Source organism: Mauremys reevesii, linkage group 4 (assembly GCF_016161935.1).
Source record: "Mauremys reevesii isolate NIE-2019 linkage group 4, ASM1616193v1, whole genome shotgun sequence".
Classification (NCBI taxonomy): domain Eukaryota; kingdom Metazoa; phylum Chordata; order Testudines; family Geoemydidae; genus Mauremys; species Mauremys reevesii.
Window position 1 is genome coordinate 17423794 of NC_052626.1, and position 14746 is coordinate 17438539.

Genomic DNA, 14746 nt, shown 5'->3' on the forward strand with positions numbered 1-14746 from the left:
GTCAATCTGTCTAATAGTTTCTCTTCTCCTTTCATGCATGTGCGTAACTCCTGTCAAGAGGCTCCTCTCTGGGTTTTTTCCTTACTCGGAACTATGATATGGTATTTGCAGGAAAAAAACCACCACCATTGAGTCAGCATGCTTGACCCAAAGCCAACTTTTGTCCAACTCTTGAAGGCAAGTTTAGGGCCAATTGCTAGCATCAACACTATGGTGTTTAGTTTGTTTAAAACCAATAGGGTCCATCACTAATGATCACTATTAAGTCTATCCCTAGGTGTCCCAAGTTGGGGCCCCAAAAACTTGGAGGTCCCCAAATTATTGGTCACTTTTTGGAAACTTGGGCCTCTCTGCTCTCACTTCTGTTCAAAGGTAAAACATGGAAGATGTTGCAGTAGATCTGGCTGCTCTGAACGCACAACACTTTCTGTAGCCTGAAACCACAAAGTCTGTGCCTAATTTCCACGTGCATCGCTCAGGGTGTCGGATAAGAAGATGAAACAGTGTGGGGAAAACCTATCGTCTCTTCTGGCAGACAGTGGGGCTAGGATGTGGGTGTGTTGCAGAAGCAGAGATAGGGAGAACAATCGGAGAATCGGCGTGATTTTTGTTTCTTGATTTATATGCTGTAATTAGGAAACTCTTTCTTTTTCGCGTGCCTGGTCGCCCAACCGCTGTGCACACCCACCCACAGCCTGTGTGCAGCACTTTTTATTATAACCATTGCCCCAGGTATTGTGGAAGCAGGGCCAAGCATACTTTAGTAAAACTAGAAGAAATATCATCAGACGGGTCTGGACTGCACTGTGGGCAGAGCATATTTGGCAGGACTCTGTGAAGGAAGCGATGCAGTCCAGAGACATTCCCTGATCCTATCTGAACAGAGGTTGAACTTGCAAAACGAGTCCCAGCCTGCAAGTTGCAAGTCAATGGTGTTTTTAAAGGCTGCCTTGGCATCCAATTCTGAGGTCTTTTTATCTTGTTCATCCTACTAAATAAATGCAGCAGGCTATCAAGTTAGTGTAACAGCCCTCGGGGCCAGTGAGAAAGACGTCTGTCTGACAACTGCCATACTTCTCAGCATTCGTTAGCAACTGCTCTGTTGCGATCAGTCTTTTGTGTTCAGCCACCTTTTTATCCCTTTTTTTCCCTGTGCATTCTGGCTCAAAAGTAGACCTGTTTTGAACAATGCAAAGCAGAGTTAATGAGCATTGGTGTGAGTTGAGTTGCTGTTTGATTCAGCCACGTTCATGCTCCCTTGTTGATTGCTGTTGGAGAACTTCCATGTGAATGGGTTTTTCTTCACATAAGCGTGAGGATGGTTGGTTGTGTGTGCATGGGTGTATTAAAGAAACAAGTGTCTAATCTATTCATTCAGAGGACCACCCTATGAGAGCCTTTTGTGGCCCCCTCCCCTCTGAGACTTCATGGCCTGGTTCTCAAACACTTCATTCTGTTGGCTGTCAGGTGGGGCACGGGAGAACACTGATGACCTACAGCTCATATCTGAGAACTGCTAATGAGAAGTATTGGCTATGAAAACTGAAAACAGTTTTCTAATACATTGTTATGACAGTTGTGCTGGCATTTTCAGTGAAAGGGAGTAGATTTTTGGCCAATGCTCAGTGCTTTTTGAAAATCCTTCTCCCCACACTAAATATATTATTGAAATTGAATAACTTCCACATAAGAGATCCTTGCCTAGGAGCACTGAAAATCAAAAGGGAGGAACAGCCATAACTGCACTAAGGAATCACAAATGCATTATTGCATTTATCTTGTTAATTTCTCTCCATCGTCTAGTATTGCTTAAAGTGGCAGGCAGGTGAAATCAAATCCAGAAGGTTGCCAAGATGGGGGGAAATCATGCACCTTGGAAAACACAATCCCAACTATACATGTAAAATGATGGGATCTAAATTAGCTGTTACCACTCACAAGATTTTGGAGTCATTGTGGATACATCTCTGAAAACATCCTTGTGATGTTATCTGATTAAAATATAACCATATAGATCATTGTTGCAACCACTGTTAATATATTAACAACAAATCTTGTACAAAATGTGGCATGTAAGATGTCTATGAAAAGGTCGATTTGCTGGTTATGATTATGCTATCCATATGCATGTATCATTTTTTGTATTTGATGTTATAAATATTGGCTCTATACCTGGATTTCAAATGTTTGCTCCTGGGGTAATGCCCACAAGGTAGCTAGCCAGCACATCTCGGAGGGACTATTCAAATTGTGTGGCCCATTAAAAGGATACTTAACTCACAATGGACCATGGGAGACACCCATCTACAGATAATGGACTTTCCTGCTGTGACTAAGCAAAAATATGCATGGATATGTGACTCGCCCATGTAATTCCAAACCCCGTCTTGTCACCTGTGAGTTTCTACTAGTTGTGCTGAGGGCTTTGTTTGAAACAATGGATTTCCCTCCACATGGCAGAAGATATAAAAGGCACTGGAAACACCTCCATTTTGCCTCTTTCCTGCTGTAGCCTCTTTTCTGCTCCAGCCTCTGGACTATGAACTTATACTAATGGGAGCATTCTAACCAAGGAATTGAAGACCTTCCAATGATTTGGAAGCAGCCACAGACTTGACTTAAGCCAGCAGTTTATCCCATCACTGCTGCAAGCCTGAACCAAGAACGTTGCAATTATTGTATGTATTTGATTCCTTTAACCAATTTTAACTCACCATTTTTTCTTTTTATGAATATACCTTTAGATTTCAGATACTAAAGGATTCTCCTCAGCGTGATTTTTGGGGTAAGATCTAAGCTATATAGTGATCTGAGTGTGTGGCTGGCCCTTTGGGATCAGAAGAACCTTTTTACTTAAAGAGATTGGTTTTAAAGAACCATTCATCTCTGTCTAGTATTTTCGGTAGTAATATAAGGACTGGAATGCCTAAGGAAACTACTTTTATGACTTCTTGTTAGCTAGTGTGGCAAAAGAGAAGTTTACTTTTGTTGCTGGCGTGGTATATCCTATGGGAGATTAGCCACCAGCCTTGGGGTGTATCTGCCCTATTTCTCAGCAGTTTGTCCCGAATTTGGCATCCTCAGTTGTGACCCACTGAGGCATGGTTACAATCCCTCAATGTGCAGTGTCAGGTTTGTTTGTTTGTTTGTACACAGGGGGAGGGTAGAGGTCTATAAAATCATGAATGGTGTGGAGAAAGTAAATAAGGAGTAATTTATTCCTTCTCATAACACAAGAACTAGAGGTCACCCAAACAAAAGGAAGTATTTCTTCACACAACGCAGTCAACCTGTGGAACTCGTTGCCAGAGGATGTTGTGAAGGCCAAGACTATAACAAGTTCATGGAGGATAGGCCCATCAATGGCTTTTAGCCAGGATGGGCAGGGATTGAAAATCATGCTCTGAATTGTCCTTAGCCCCTCTGTTTGCCAGAAGCTGGGAATGGGCGACAGGGGATGGATCACTTGATGATTACCTGTTTTGTTCATTCCCTCTGAAGCTCCTGGCATTGGCCACTGTCGGGAGATCTCATATGAGGCTAGATGGACCATTGGTCTGATCCAGTGTGGCCGCTCTTATGTACAAGGCACATATTGTAATGTCTGACTTACATTTCTGAATACCAAAAAGGATGAACTTCAGCTGCTCTTTCTTGGGCCTTATGACTTCTTACTCCGTATTTTCATTTTGCGCTGCGCCAAAATGGGCAAATAACTTGCTTGCCTGAAATAACTTTAGATGGACCTTTTCCAGACATATCCTAAACACACTCAGGCTCCATTCCAAATGTTCCGCTACTCATGCCTCTGTTCCATATGTTACACTAACAATAAAGAAATTTTAAAAATCAAACTTCAGAGAATGGAAGATGTAGGAGTTTTTCACTATTCAACTTTAGATATTGAAGACAGAATGAAAGCTGGGAATGCCCCATTATAATCACACTTATCATGAAGCTATTTCACTCCTCTTCCCCCGTACAACATAACGTCTCCCTTCATACTCCTTTTCTCACACCTGATCCTTGCTTTCAGTTTTGTAATATCACTCCTCGCTCTTTAGCATGTCAGCACTACCCGTTATCAGCACAATACACATTCCTTTAACAAACAACACTCTACCCCGTCTCACAGGCTTAGGATGAATTATGTCAGAGATACCATTCAAGGGCCTTAAATATATTGGCTGTAGAGCTATTTTTATTTATAAGTGCTCTACCCAGGCCTCTGATGTTGCATTATGGATCCATGATTTTAAAAAAAGTGAGAACATTTAAAATGAGTAAGATCCAGTGGTCTTGTTTTCTACCCACTAAACTGTGTGAGAAGCTGTAGCATAGGGGATACACCTGCACTTCTAGAGGGATAGAGTAGCTGGCCTCATAGCTATCTGTTGTCCTTAATTTCTGTAAGTTTTTTCCCATGACTAGAAAGATCTCCTTACTAAAATTCACAAAGCCCACCCCCTTGTCCTCTCTTAAATCCCACCTTTTAAAATGTCTCTCTCACGATGCCTGCAACTCACTCCTATCTGGCATAGGCTAGGTTGGCCACCTGACTGCTGAGATCTCTGATGCAAATGCACCAGTTTCTACAGTTACCTTGTACTCCATCCCTCTTCCCCATTTGTCTGTCAGTTCACCTATCGCCTATTGTCAATAACATAAGATTTAAGTTTTCTAGAAAAGGGTACCATCCCTCGTACAATGGGTCTCTGACCCTTGTTTGGGGTCCTTAGGCACTACTGCAGTAGAAATAATAAAATATTAGCCCTATATTACTCTCTGCACTATTTTACAGAGGTGAGCGAATGCACAAATATCTCTCAACACAATGTGACCAAGGTGAATAGGAGGATGGGAGCTGCAACCATACCATGTGCTACCATCCAATGCCAGCAGCATGTCATCCTCTGAACAATGAGTTTGGGTCCCTGTATTTTCAGGGAGTGGCTTGCTGGAGGGGACAGCCATTCTGTGCAGCATATTCTCCTTTGATATCGATGTCATTTCCAGTAGACAGCACCATGGAGGGCAGTTGCTCTCAGAGCAACACAAATGCAGTCTAGGGCTTCTTTTTCTCTGGAAGAGGGAAGCTGTGCATACCTATGGGCTGGAAGATGGATAGCAGGATGGCCAAGGAGCCGACTGGGTTGGAAGGGATGGTAGAATCCAGGATGGTACACAGAGTGTCTCCCACCTGTGGGGATTTTGGCAAGGACTTTCTGTGGATCTTTAGTCTCGAAGTGGTTTGCAAGCGCCTTCTGCACCACCAGTAATACCTCCCCTAAGGGAAGAAAATACTTTGCAAGCACTATTTTCCAAAGACAACAGTTTTAAACATAGCTTTGTGTATTTTCCCTATAAATCCATAACTGACTCTTCTGTTCTCCTAGACAAGTGGTTCCCAAACTTATTCCGCCACTTGTGCAGGGAAAGCCCCTGGTGGGACAGGCAGGTTTGTTTACCTGCCGCGTCCGCAGGTTCGGCTGATTGCGGCTCCTACTGGCTGCGGTTCGCCGCTCCAGGACAATGGGAGCAGCGGGAAGTGGCGGCCAGTAGATCCCTCGGCCCGCGCTGCTTCCAGCAGCCCCGATTGGCCTGGAGCAGCGAACCACTGCCACTGGGAGCTGCGATCGGCCGAACCTGCAGACACGGCAGGTAAACAAACCGGCCCAGCCCGCCAGGGGCTTTCCCCGCACAAGCGGCAGAACAAGTTTTGGGAACCACTGTCCTAGACAGTATCTCCTTGCACCAAATTAAACATTACCAAATCTGCATTCCTAGTATCCCCTCTAACATTCTTACGAGCATCAAGTACTCTGAATCCAGACAATGCTTTGCTGGAAATCTAGAAGTACTTGGCAAACTGGATGCTGAAGGCCATGACATGAGAATTTCTCTCAATTAACAATAAAACACTGAGCACAGAGAGAAGGAAAATACAATTAATGGACTTAGAATGTCAGATTTCAGGTTGGGAATGATTTGCTGTGTGGTTTCAAATGGGCAGAGGAGTGCAAAACCAGTTCTAGATTAGCTTTTGGTTTGCCTGGTCTGAGACCATATATGTAGTTTTCCCACCTTGTTAAAGGTGAGAGAGAACAAAAATTGGCACCCGATTTCTGCAGGGTGGGTGGGTGTGTGTGTGTGTGTGTGTATATATATATATATATGTGTGTGTGTGTGTGTGTGTGTGTGTGTGTGTGTACACACACACACACACACACACACACACACACACACACACACACACACACACACACACACTCCATAGTGCACTGAATACAGTGTCTGAGTGAACGGGGAGCCATCCAGCAGGTTACAGTGAACCAACCAATGCAAATGGAAATCAAAATAGAAACCCATCATGAAAAGTATACTGAATATCCTTTTCTCTCTGCTTCAACCAATGGGTTTATCCTTTATCGTCACCCTGGGCAGATCATCATTGACTAGTAGTACTTGAAGGACATAGTTTGTTGAATTTTCTGTTTTTAGCAGAGTGTGTGTGTCATGATATAAGAAAGAAAAAGAGACTTGGAGATGAGCATGGGGAAGAGGTAGGAGGGAAGCAAAGGCAGGCTATGAATTGTAAATAGTGCAGAGGAAGTGCACAGTATGTAGAGGTAGTAAACAGCTCATTAATGATCCTAAATTAGGAGGAGTTGCAGATGCCACTGAGAACAGAGAAATAACCCAATGGCACCTAAAGAGATTAGTAATATGGCCGGGAAATAACATAACTGGGATAATACAGGCTAATACAGTTGAAGAAAAATCCAAAATACACTGCATGGCAGAATGCTTAAAAAGAGTGAGGGCCGATACTTGTCAGCTAATTAGGCATGACTTTACAGTGCAGTTTGGCTTGTCAAAAAAGGCCAATGCAAGTCTCAGCTGCATATACAGTGGCACCACCTTAAGAAGCATGGTTCAACAACTGTTGGAATATTAATGTTTTGGCACTACATTGCCAAATATATATTGATTTGCAACACTCAAAGAAGAGCAACAGACATGATTAGGGTGCTGGGTGGGAGGGTGACTTATGAAGGCTAAGAGATATTTAAATAGAGCTTGCGTAAGGGATGACAATGGGGGGGCAGCAGTCTACAAATATCTGAAGGGCATAAACAGGGGCAGAGACACTATATTTAGAGAGCTATAGAATGAGTTGAAATTGAGAAAGGGAAAATTCCCTGCCAGTGAGCTGCATCAGAACGATGAAAGAGGAGGTAGAGGAAACCCTGTTGTGTGGGATACTTAGAAAAGACCAGTTCTCTCCCTACCCAAGCAGGACTGTGCATACAGTACATTTTCTATTCTATCTCTGACTGCTTAGGTTCAGTGACTTTGATAGAAAAGGGAATTTTAAACTATATTCTTTCAGCAAGGCCCATAGCAAGTGAAACAACTTACTGAGGAGAGAGAAATGACGGAGAACTCAACACCTACTTCATTCCTGTTTCCCTTAAGAGTTTGTTCATTAAACAATCCGATATAAGCAAAGCAGCTGAACAGTCGGCTGAGAGAAAGTAGCAAAGTCATTAAAGAACCAGCAAAGAAATATCAGGAGGTGAATGCGTTTAAATCAGCACACAGGGCCAGATGGTATATACCCCAGGGTATTAAAGGAATTAGCTGCAAAACTCTTAACCATTATCCATTATGTTCAACTGTTCCTGGAGAACAGGGGTGGCCCCTGGTGACTGGTACAGGATTTTACCAAAAGGGAAATTATAGACTAATTAGCTCAACAACCGTTCCAGGTGAAATTCTGCATCTAATAATCAGAGGGATTATTAGTGGGGGTTCTGTGCATATGGAGGAGGGGGGAGTTATGATATGTATGCAAGAGGTAGAAAATGCATCAATCAAATTCAAATCTATTACCCATTTGCGGTGGGGATAGCTAAGCATTTAGAAGAGACAGCAGTCCGAGGGAACCTGGATAAATGAGCTGGAGGTGGGCAGAGGGGAATAACACAAAATTGAACAAAGATAAGTGTGGAGTAGCCCTCATGGGTAATGACTTTTACAAATGAGTGCAAAATGGGACGCTTGAGGCTGTGGACAACAGTAATGCAGAGAGGGACCCAGAGTGCAAAGGTTGATGAAAAATTAAAAATGAGTATTCATGCAAAAATAATTGCTAAAAATCATAGACAGAATCTTTTGGTGGGTCATTTTGAGCAGTGCACAATAAGAAGGGTAGAGGGAAACAGTTAATACTATAAATCAGGGGTTCTCAAACTGGGGGTCAGGACCCCTCAAAGGGTCGTGAGGTTATTACATGGGGGGGTCACAAGCTGTCAGCCTCCACCCCAAACCCCACTTTGCCTCCAGCATTTATAATGGTGTTAAATATATTAAAAAGTGTTTTTAATTTAGAAGGGGGGGCGCACTCAGAGGCTTGCTATGTGAAAGGGGTCACCAGTACAAAAGTTTGAGAATTACTGCTATAGATTAACAAGGATAGACACGAGAGTGGAGGGAATGACCTAATCAGTGAGAAAAGAACAAGGGAAATAAACATGCACAGCCTGGAAAATTGGAGGGTGCAAGGCATAGTCTGGTGATGTGTAAATGTAACTGTCCATAAAGGAATGCTGCTTAAGAGGAGAGAATCTGGTCCCATTAGTTAGCAACGAGAGGCCTGTATGCCTAAGGCCGAGCCTAGTCACTGGGTAAGAGGATACAACCCATTGACATGACTTAGTTCACACTTGGAATGGCTGAGAAGATTTTAGCTGTCTTCACTGTCCAAAAGAACAGTGTTTAAAACCGATTGCTGAACCAGCTTATAACCCGCTTGGTTCCCTGACCACACGGTGTGGCTAATTAATAGGCAGCAGGTTTAAAACAAACCTAAGGAAATACTTCTTCACACAACACAGTCAACCTGTGGAACTAGTTACCAGGGGATGTTGTGAAGACTCAAAAATAGCTGGGTTCAAAAAAGAATGAGAAGTTTATGGAGGATAGGTCCATCAATGGCTGTTAGCCAAGAAGGTCAGAGATGCAACCCTCTGCTCCGGGTGTCCCCAAGCCTCTGACTGCCAGATGCTGGGAATGGATAACAGGATGAATCACTTGATGATTGCCTTGTTCTGTTCATTCCCTCTGAAGCATCTGGCACTGGCCACTGCCAAAGTCTGGCCGTTCTCATGTTCAACTGGCTGCAACTGTTTGGTCTGTGTTTACACAGTTTTTCAGCATGGTTCTGTGGCCAGTGGAGAGGAAGATGGAAGCAAGTTCAATTGAGTTTGAATATCAGGAAAGTGTTTGCTGGCAAGATCGCAGGAGAAGGGAACCAGCTTCAGAAAGAGAAGTTGAAATCACAACTGTCTGCGGCGAGACTGCATTATTTAGACCCAGCCCTGAGCTGGCAGTTTCAACTAGTTCCCATCTTCTGAGTGAGCTGGACCAGTAACAGCATATTGTGCGGGTGCTCCACATTCTGTGCTGACTGACTGCTAACTTCATGGCAGAATGCAAGGGGCTGATTGCGATCTACTGAGCCCCAAATAGCCTACGGCTCATCTCGCCAGCCTCCCTCCTCCTTTCTGATTGTCCTCAATAGCAACATGAGAACGAATTGTCCCCAGTGGGTAAGGCTTTCAGGAGCTAGAGGCAGGATATTCCTGTAACAGGCCTTCTGCCCTTGAATTCACACCCAACACAAATGCATCCAATCCTGAGCCTGGCCGTGTTCAGAAAATGGCATTCCGTGTATCTCTTTGTCCAGGCTGTCTTGCTAACTTTAGTCTCTGGACATTCATCTTACTGGCAAGGTTTTCTTCATCTCTGTGTGTTTTGAATTTTAACCTAAGCCATGTAAAATACACCCACGTGCTTGTGATACACGGGAACATTATAATGCTGCAGCGATGGGTGCCTGTAGAAGTAGTCATGGAAGCTTTGGTTGGGGTGGAGAAAAGAGGAAGTGAAGGAGAAATTTTATATCCAACATTTCACTCCTGTAGGCTGCTGGTTGGACACAGATCAAGATTATAGCTGGAGGCACAGATATCTGTGGGTAGCTGGGCTTCCTATTTTGATGTTGTAGTGGGCTGTGCCTATCAAAATATTTGGGACCCACTCATCTCTGCTTAGCAGCCCAGCTTCAGAAGTGTGTGTTTGGCCATGCTGAAGCCAAAGCAGTGCATCACACTCTCAAGACATTGGCAACCAATTAACACCAAAGACTGCATTTCAAATGTTGCTAAAGGGAAATGCCATGGTAACAGGAATGCAAACATGTTGAAAATAGCATTTGAGGAGTGATTCTAAAGATGCAAGGGGTAGTACACTTACATAAGTGCCAGTTTGTATACTAATTGCTGATCTGTTTTCCTAAATACTTCCACATTTTATTTGAATCCTTTCTGGATTTGCAAGAAATTATCTGGGTCCCAAATTAACCATTTCCATTTTTAAAAAATGGAAATGTTAAAATTTCTAATTTCCAAACTAAATTGTTTAGTTTAGTTTGCTAAATCAAAGGATGGATGGCCTGGTTGTTAAGGGTTTGGGACACCAGAGAGCTGAGTTCAACTTCTGGTTTTGCCACAGACTGCCTGTGTGACCTTGGTCAAATTATCTAATCTCTCTGTATCCGTTCCCAAGCTATAAAATAGGGACAGTGTCTCTACTCTTTGTCTGCCTTGTCTGTTTAGAAGCTCTGTGAGACAGGGACTTTCTCTGACAAGATATATTCCTAGCACAATGGGGCCCTGATCTCTGGGGGTGGGGGTGGGGGTCTCTTAGTACTGCTGAAATGCAAATAATTGATGATAGTTGCAATCTGACATCAGTCCCAGTTTGTTCCCTTGTTACTATAAAGCAAGGCCAGCCAGCGACACTGTGGGAGTTGAGTGTCTAGCCTGGAAAAGGCTTCTCTCCCTCTACCCATGATGGGGAGAGTAGGGTTTCACAGATGAACAGATCTTGGGGTGGAGGGGTGAATATGGATCAACTCCCCTCCGTTTCATGGGGAAAGACACTGAAGCTTGCCAAGGTCCAATATAACTGCTGCTAGCTACTACTCACTACAGATATAATATGAATGGGGGTGGGACAGTAGGTATTAGATCATATGTTTGTAAGCAAATTCCTATAAAAATCCACTTTAATTCATAGTGCAATAAATGTTGAGATTTTAATGTGTAGGGTTAGGGTGGGTTATTCTCCATACTGCAGTCAGTCAAAGTATCTAAAATGCCACATTTCAGATTTATGATCTCCCTTCCTGGCTTTCATTGTCTGTTTCTCTTGAGGAAATCAAATCACAATGGTATAAAGTAGTAATTCTACTGTATATAATGCATGTGATTTGCCTCTTTAATTTTAACCTTTTAATCTGCCTTAGGCTGGTAGCACAGAATCCTGTTCCTCTTTGTTCCTTGACATGGCAGCAATGATAATCAGACTCCATTGTCTTGCTTGGGTTTCTTCTGTTCATTCTCCAAAGTAGTCCTGGAAACACTGAGGGTCCTCAGTGCTACCCCCCTGACTTTGCCACCTGTCCATCCTAGATATTAAGAGAGTGTAAAGAACACTTGATACCCCCTACCAGCCTGGGTAAGAAACTCTTCCCCTAATAAGGGGAGACCTTTCACAGTGCAATGGTCTGCAAGGTTTCTGCTGCTGAGCAATGGTTTCTGCAGTACGGGGCAAACTACCGCTCACTTTCACCTCTCTTAAGTGAGCTAATTGTGAAGTAAGCAACACACTAGCCTCCGACACTGCTTCTCAGTTTCCCATTTCCTGCATCCCTCTGTCAGGCTTCAGGGCAATGCCCAGAGACAACACTTGCTACTCTGGTGGATGACCAACCTTCTCCTCTCCAAGAACAAGGGAAGTGCATCCACACACTTCCAAGGCTTTTGATGCTGTCGATCCCCAAATTCTCCAAGAGCCTGCAGAGTGAATGAAAATGCCCTGAAATCACTCCGGTCCTTCCACTCAGACCAAATCCAGAAGATTATTCATAGTTTTCTTTAAGGCCAAAATCACATGCAGAGATGATTTTTCTGTATCTGGGCCCCCGTGTTCAGCATCTTGTAGGACCGAGCCCTAGACATCCCCGGATGTTAAATCTTCACCCTATCTAGGAATGGGGAGGGTGGTGGGTTTTTCTAATAGGATGAGATGATAGGGAAGGTTTCAATCCTTTGTAAGCTACGGAGTCTCTCAGTGGTACTGATGACATGTCAATTCAGATTTGATTGTTCCAGGTGGCTTTCCTATTTCTAGTAATGTTCAGTGGGTTCTGGATCAGACCCTCTAGGAAGTCCATGGCCTTTGGATCAGGCTTGTAGAGAGAGAACTTGCTAGGATACACTGCTGAAGACTGAGATTTTCAAGGAGCTTTATGGAGCTAGGCCAGTTTCAGTGGGCATTGGGCACCCTGCACCCACAGGCTGCTTTGGAAATCTCAGCCAGAATAAACACAGCAGCCAACAACACTATTTTCTTCATCTCACAAATGCCTAAATGACAATCACTATTGTATTTTGCGTCAGCACAAGACCCTGCTCGCTGCCCGCATGCTTTCAGTCACTCTCGTTGCTTTAAAGAAATAAAATGGGATTGGGCAAAGCAAGTTGGGAATGAAATAGTGAACAAGCGGCCCTATGAAATGTTACTGTAAGCAGCGTACTTGGACCCTGAGACGGTGCTGCGCCTCAGCACCATGTCCGGTATGCTGTGAAACTGCTTACTACAGCAATGGGTGTCACCAGTATTTCCCCCATGGTTGTCTGTCATTAGGGCTGCCCGGGGGGGGCGGGGCAAATGGGGCAATTTGCCCCAGGCCTCCATGAGAATATAATATAGTCTATAATATAGTCTATAGTTTTGCAACATTTTTTTTATGGAAGGGGGCCCCCGAAATTGCTTTGCCCCAGGCCCCCTGAATCCTCTGGGCGGCCCTGTCTGTCATCACTTAAAAGCATACCACACACTGTCTCATTACTGTATTACTGATCATTTATGAGATTACAGGGCTCTCACATAATCTCTTCTTGTTCTTGAAAGACACACAAACCTTACCTGGGTCCCAATTAAACATGTACTTAATTACTTTGCTTAAAGTTAAGCATGTGCTTATGTATTCTTGATTTCAGTGGGATTTAAACACATGCTTTTCTGAATAGGGATGGATTTAGCAGGGATGTGATTTCCTGAAAGCACTCCTTACAAGTATTATTCATATTAGAAGTAGAGTGGATAATTTTGCAGTGAATTTGGAATTAATGGAACTACTTTTTCTGATCAGGGAATATTTGTTTCCTCCAATTAATTGTCTGAATTTCTTTAACAAAGATTTCAAATCTCATATTATGGGTTGTTTATGAATATTCAGAATTTGAGTTGCAACAGCCTATACTCCAAATATGAACACTTGGGTTCACTAATTTTAAATTATTTTCCATAAATGTACATGGAGCAACTTGAAATTCCCTTTCCACAAACACTTTTGTCCCTAAACCTCAGTGGTTTGAAATTTTACGGAAAGGAAGCATATGTGAGGAGTAAACATAGATTAATGGGATCGTATCTTAAATAAAGGTTTGCAGAATTAGAGCTTTAATAGGACAAGTCTAAACTGCAAGGTTAGGCCGACCTAGCTGTGTTGCTCAGGGTGTGAAAAATTTGCTCCCCGGAGTGATGCAATTAAGCCAACATAAGCCCCAGTGTAACCACTGCTAGGTTCTTCCGTTACCCTAGCTGTCACCTCTCAGATGTGGATTTACTGCAGCAATGGAAGAATCCTTTCCATCACTGTAGTGAGCCTCTATGCCATGGAGGCACGGCTGCAGATGCACTATTGTAGTGTTTCTAGTGCAGACATACCCATAGTCACGTTAAAAAACAGCAAATTGATTTAGTTACATTAAAAATAAACAAACTAGATTTGCAGAGATGTTGCACCAATGCAAAAAGGATGTTAATTACATGAATAATTAGATCCAGTTTTTTATTGTATTTGTAATGCAGAGGTGCCTCGGGGATCTAGTTATGGATTAAGGCCTCCATTGTGCTAGGTGCTATGCAAACATAGTCCAAAAAGGCTGGAGAAAGGACTCAGAGCTTTGGTATGAATTATTTATGATTGTATTCTAATAATTCAGGCAATTATTACAAATGGGTTGTAATGATGAGTTATTTTTTAGAACAGACGTCTCTGGTTTTAAAAAGAAAACAGCTGACATGAGAGAGATCTGAAGGTTTGTTTGAGGGTATCTGTAAAAGTTCTCCAGCTGTGCCAAAGGTAAACGTGAAAGGTAAAAGTAAGCCAGAGAGAGAATGGGACACAGGGAATTTGAGGGCCGGGGGCTAACGGGGAAACATGACTTTTTCTCAAGAAGCAGAATAAGGATTAATTAGAACCTAGGGGTAATGAATGAGATAGCAGGGTTAGCCTTCGCCCATACCATGGCACACAATGAAGCTTAGAGAAAAGCAGCATTCATTAGTTTAAAAAAAAATTACGGTTTCATTAATATTCACTCCTTTAAGCTATTTTCACAGCTAAGGCAATTTGACCTGAATATTGGCACCTCGCTTTTCATTGTTTGCCTGCTTGTGTGTTGTGTAACACCTCTGGCAGCCTGCTGTTATATTTTTGCACCTGATGAGTTTTCTTAACATTTTTAATCTGTGTGAAATACTTCTCCACATTACCCTAGGGATCTCCTATAAAAATGCCACGAGGCACCGAAGCTGCAAAGCACAT

At 43.1% G+C, this 14746-nt stretch overlaps 1 protein-coding gene across 2 annotated transcripts in view; it reads left to right on the plus strand.

Moving 5' to 3' along the window:
* The window catches only part of GPR132 (G protein-coupled receptor 132), a 144514-nt gene that overhangs the window by 20954 nt on the left and 108814 nt on the right, over positions 1 to 14746 (plus strand). The gene's annotated exons all lie outside the window — the stretch shown is intronic.